Source organism: Triticum dicoccoides, chromosome 2A (genome assembly GCF_002162155.2).
Source record: "Triticum dicoccoides isolate Atlit2015 ecotype Zavitan chromosome 2A, WEW_v2.0, whole genome shotgun sequence".
In the NCBI taxonomy this organism is placed as follows: domain Eukaryota; kingdom Viridiplantae; phylum Streptophyta; class Magnoliopsida; order Poales; family Poaceae; genus Triticum; species Triticum dicoccoides.
In genome coordinates this window covers 707921823-707927636 of record NC_041382.1, presented here as the reverse complement: position 1 = coordinate 707927636, position 5814 = coordinate 707921823, and positions in this window count along the sequence as shown.

The following is a 5814-nucleotide window of genomic DNA, read 5'->3' as shown; positions in this document are numbered from 1 at the left end:
GGTCTCGGGATCATCAACTCCAAGTTGATGAACATCGCACTAATGTGCAAGTGGATCTGGAAAATGACTCAGGGGGAGACTGGCCTCTGGATCGACCTCCTTCGGGCAAAATATTTCCCGCAAGGAGATTTTTTTGACGCGGCTCCCAGTGGGTCTCCTTTCTGGAATTCCATTCAATCCCTTAAACCCCTCTTTGCCAGGGGCGCAAAGTTTGCGGTTAACAACGGACGCTCTACGCGTCTCTGGCTTGATCACTGGATTGGCCAGCGCCCATTATGGGCGGAGTTTCGACAACTATACTCCTTAGCGGTCGAACCCGAACAACGGGTTGCCTCGGCTCTTAACACCTCCCCCCTGTATTAACTTCAGACGTGAGCTAATCGGGCCGGAGTTGGCAGACTGGGACCGCCTTCTGACGCTACTTGCGGACGCCCGACTGTCGGAATCCGTGGACCTGATCTCGTGGAGACTTGCGAGCTCCGGCAAATTCTCTGTCAAATCCATGTACAGAGAGCTATGCCACGGTCAGATCCCGGCGGCGGCCACGGGGCTTTGGAAGGCAAAGATCCCGCTCAAAATTAAGGTCTTCCTTTGGCAACTTTGTCAAGATCGCCTTCCTACCTCTATTAACCTCGCTAAACGCAATGGCCCCGCCTCCGGCCCCTGTGCGCTATGTGGGGTCCCGGAAGACGCTGACCACACCTTCTTCCTTTGCTCCCTGGCTCGTTTCGCTTGGAGCGCGGTCCGGGAGGCCGCGGGAGTGGATTGGGATCCACGCTCCCGACCTGAGCTCGTATCTTCCTTATCTGGGTTTCAAGGCGCGTCTCGTAGGATCATGTGGACTTGTGCGGCGGCTATGCTATGGGCTATTTGGAATACCCGTAACAAGTATACTATTGAGGGGGTGTTTCCCTCGCATCCCGCTGACGTTATCTTCAAATGCATCGTTTTCTTGCAGCAATGGGCATCGCTGGGAAGACAACAGGACTCTGATCTCCACCGCCAAGCTATCTGTCGTCTCCACGCCGTCTACTCTGAGGCTCGAGCTCCGTCGCCTGCTCAACTGGGTGCCGCATAGGGATGGGCAACCCCCCTTTTTTGGTCTTAGTACCTTCCGAGCATGCGTGCTCGTTGCTTTTGGGCCGTTCTCCGCCTTGTAACGCAACTGTGCGCTCATTTAGCGGCCTATCCTCTTATCAGTCGTGTTAGCTTATGTTGTTTCGGTCGGTGGTTGTGCTACTCTGCCTAAGTTTGGGGGCTTTATTAATTTAAAGCTGGACGTCTCTGACGTCTATGTTCTAAAAAAAAGTTAGGGACCCAGTCCATGTAGTTTCTACCATCATCTTTCAACTTAGCTTTCTCTAGGAACGCATTAAAATTGAATGGAACAACAGCATGGGCCATCTATCTACAACAACATAGACATGCAAAATACTATCAGGCACTAAGTTCATGATAAATTAAAGTTCAATTAATCATATTACTAAAGAACTCCCACTTAGACACACATCCCTCTAGTCATCTAAGTGATCACATGATCCATATCAACTAAACCATGTCCGATCATCACGTGAGATGGAGTAGTTTTCAATGGTGAACATCATTATGTAGATCATATCTACTATATGATTCACACTCGACCTTTCGGTATCAGGTGTTCTAAGGCCATATCTGTATATGCTAGGCTCGTCAAGTTTAACCCGAGTATTCTGCGTGTGCAAAACTGGCTTGCACCCGTTGTATATGAACGTAGAGCTTATCACATCCAATCATCACGTGGTGTCTCGGCATGACGAACTTTCGCAACGGTGCATACTCAGGGAGAACACTTGTACCTTGAAATTTAGTGAGAGATCATCTTATAATGCTACCGCCGTACTAAGCAAAATAAGATGCATAAAAGATAAACATCACATGCAATGAATATAAGTGATATGATATGGCCATCATCATCTTGTGCCTTTGATCTCCATCTCCAAAGCACCGTCATGATCACCATCGTCACTGGCGCGACACCTTGATCTCCATCGTAGCATCGTTGTCGTCTCGCCAACTATTGATTCTACGCTACCGCTTAGTGATAAAGTAAAGCAATTACATGGCGATTGCATTTCATACAATAAAGCGACAACCATTTGGCTCCTGCCAGTTGCCGATAACTCCGTTACAAAACATGATCATCTCATACAATAAAATTTAGCATCATGTCTTGACCATATCACATCACAACATGCCCTGCAAAAACAAGTTAGACGTCCTCTACTTTGTTGTTGCAAGTTTTACATGGCTGCTATGGGCTGAGCAAGAACCATTCTTACCTACGCATCAAAACCACAACGATATTTCGTCAAGTATGTGCTGTTTTAACCTTCACAATGACCGGGCGTAGCCACACTCGATTCAACTAAAGTTGGAGAAACTGACACCCGCCAGCCACCTGTGTGCGAAGCATGTCGGTACAACCAGTCTCGCCTAAGCGTACGCGTAATGTCGGTCCGGGCTGCTTCATCCAACAATACTGCCGAATCAAAGTATGACATGCTGGTAAGCAGTATGAATCGTATCACCCACAACTCACTTGTGTTCTACTTGTGCATATAACATCTACGCATAAACCTAGCTCGGATGCCGTTGTTGGGGAACGTAGTAATTTCAAAAAAATTCCTACGCACACGCAAGATCATGGTCATGCATAGCAATGAGAGGGGAGAGTGTTGTCCACGTACCCTCATAGACCGTAAGAGGAAGCGTTATGACAACGCGGTTGATGTAGTCGTACGTCTTCATGATCGACCGATCCTAGTACCGAACGTACGACACCTCCTCGATCTTCACACGTTCAGCTCGGTGACGTACCACGAACTCACGATCCAGTAGAGCTTCAAGGGAGAGCTTCGTCAGCACGACGACGCGATGACAGTGATGATGAAGCTACCGGCGCAGGGCTTCGCCTAAGCACTGCAACGATATGACCGAGGTGGAATGTGGTGGAGCGGGGCACCGCACACGGCTTGGAACAATCAACTTGTGTGTATCTAGGGTGCCCCCTGCCCTCGTATATAAAGGAGCAAGGGGGAGGCCGGCCAGCCTTGGGGCGCGCCAAGGAGAGGGAGGAGTCCTCCTCCTAGTAGGAGTAGGACTCCCCCTTTCCTAGTCCAACTAGGAGGAGGAAGGGGGAAGGAAAGAGAGGGAGAGGGAGAGTGAAAGAGGGGTCGCGCCCCCCTCCCCTAGTCCAATTCAGACTCCCCTTGGGAGGGGGCGCGCCACCTCCTAGGCTGCTGCTCTCTCTCTCTCTCTCCCCTAAGGCCCACTAAGGCCCAATACTTCCCCGGGGGTTCCGGTAACCCTTCCGGCACTCCGGTTTTCTCCAAAATCACCCGGAATACTTCCAGTGTCCGAATATAGCTGTCCAATATATCGATCTTTATGTATAGACCATTTCAAGACTCCTCGTCATGTCCGTGATCATATCCGGGACTTTGAACTACCTTCGGTACATCAAAACACATAAACTCATAATACCGATCGTCACCTAACTTTAAGCGTGCGGACCCTACGAGTTCTAGAACTATGTAGACATGACCGAGACTCATCTCCGGTCAATAACCAATAGCGGAACCTGGATGCTCATATTGGTTCCTACATATTCTATGAAGATCTTTATCGATCAAACCGCATACCAACATACGTTGTTCCCTTTGTCAATGGTATGTTACTTGCCCGAGATTCGATCTCAATATCTCAATACCTAGTTCAATCTTGTTACCGGCAAGTCTCTTTACTTGTTCCATAATGCATCATCCCGCAACTAACTCATTAGTCACATTGCTTGCAAGGCTTATAGTGATGTGCATTACCGAGAGGGCCTAGAGATACCTCTCCGACAATCGGAGTGACAAATCCTAATCTCGATCAATGCCAACTCAACAAGTACCATCGGAGACACCTGTAGAGCACCTTTATAATCACCCAGTTACGTTGTGACGTTTGGTAGTACACAAAGTGTTCCTCCGGTATTCGGGAGTTGCATAATCTCATAGTCATAGGAACATGTATAAGTCATGAAGAAAGCAATAGCAATATACTAAACGATCAAATGCTAAGCTAACGGAATGGGTCAAGTCAATCTCATCATTCTCTAATAATGTGATCCCGTTAATCAAATGACACCTCATGTCTATGCCCAGGAAACTTAACCATCTTTGATTCAACGAGCTAGTCAAGTAGAGGCATACTAGTGACACTCTGTTTGTCTATGTATTCACACATGTACTAAGTTTCCGGTTAATACAATTCTAGCATGAAAAATAAACATTTATCATGATATAAGGAAATATAAATAACAACTTTATTATTGCCTATAGGGCATATTTCCTTCAAGTACCACCGCCCGTTCTCATCGTTACCAACTTTCGTTTTGATGTTTTACATTCTTCCTAATGTTTACAATCTTTCTTGTGCTTGGCAGGCTGAGCAGGAAGAAGAATCAGTCTATCACCGATTGGGGAGAGCAACATGCCAAATACGTGACTGAATGGAACCAGTGGAAAACTCGCAAAGATGTGGAGAGAAGAGTGATTGACTGGGAGGAGTACTCGGATCACCTGCTGTGGTACGACGATGGCATCAAGCATCGTCTGCGCCTAAGGCCATAGTGGACGGCAGCAAATGCCGAAAGTATGTACGACGACGACTCCGAGAATGAAGCCTACAATGACAGCATCAGAGAGCTAGAGGGCGGATTTAGGGAGTATGGACCCATCATGAACAGAGTGGTAGGTTGTTTTTATCTGTTTTCAACCGAAGTTTGGATGAAATCAACTTTAGTGCTAATGACTCATTTTATTACATTGCAGTCTTCGGAGTTGAACAAAAGCATTTTTGATGCCTCTGATGCGCTTAGTTCTATCCCCGGGACTCGAGCTAGTGAGAACAAGTTGAGGGGAACGGTGAAGGTGACACGGAGTTCATTTGCTTATGTTCACCATGAAGTTGATCCATATTGTGCTTATTGTTTCGTTCTCATTGCAGAAGTTCATCAAAAAATGTCGCAAGCTTGTGGGCCTGCTTGGGTGTGCCACCTCCTCCGCTGATGTGATTGCTCCTGCAGCACCGATGCATAGCCTCGTTTCACCGAGCCAGGCCGCCTCATCGTCTATGACTGTTCAAGATGACGAGGAGGAGGGCGAGGACAATGATGATGAAGAGGATGATGAAGAAAAGGGCGAGGAAGAGGGAGCAGAAGAGGAAGAGGATGATGAGGAAGAGGACGATGAGGAGGAGGAGTACGATGATCACAATGGACCTCCAGCAACTCAGACAACCCAACGTGAGAAGAGGAATGTGTCGAAGAAGGATTGGAAGAGTCCATCCCCATTTCAGAAAGCGCGTCCTACTCATCGCAAGAAGGCGGCCGAGAAGCGATCAAAGAACAACGAGGATCGAACCGCAAAGAGGGGAAGGAGGGACTGAAGTTGCTATCGTGTTGTTGAACTAAAAACTTTCATGTTTGCTTCGTGAACCATATGGATTTGCTCGTGAAACTGTTTCGTGAATTTGGTATGTAAAACTTGGTGAAACCTTTGTGGATGTTTGTTTGCTATGTATCCAACCTATCTTATTTGTGGATTTGTGGATGTGTGCTTGATATGTCATACACATGCTTCATGTTTACAACTATTTAATTGTTGTGTGCCAAAAATTAAAGACAAGAGAAGCTAGGAGGTGCAAAAAATGCACTATGGGCCACCCTACCGCCAGGACCTACGGCGGTAGGTCTGTACAGCCTACCGCCACACCCTCCGGCGGTAAGCC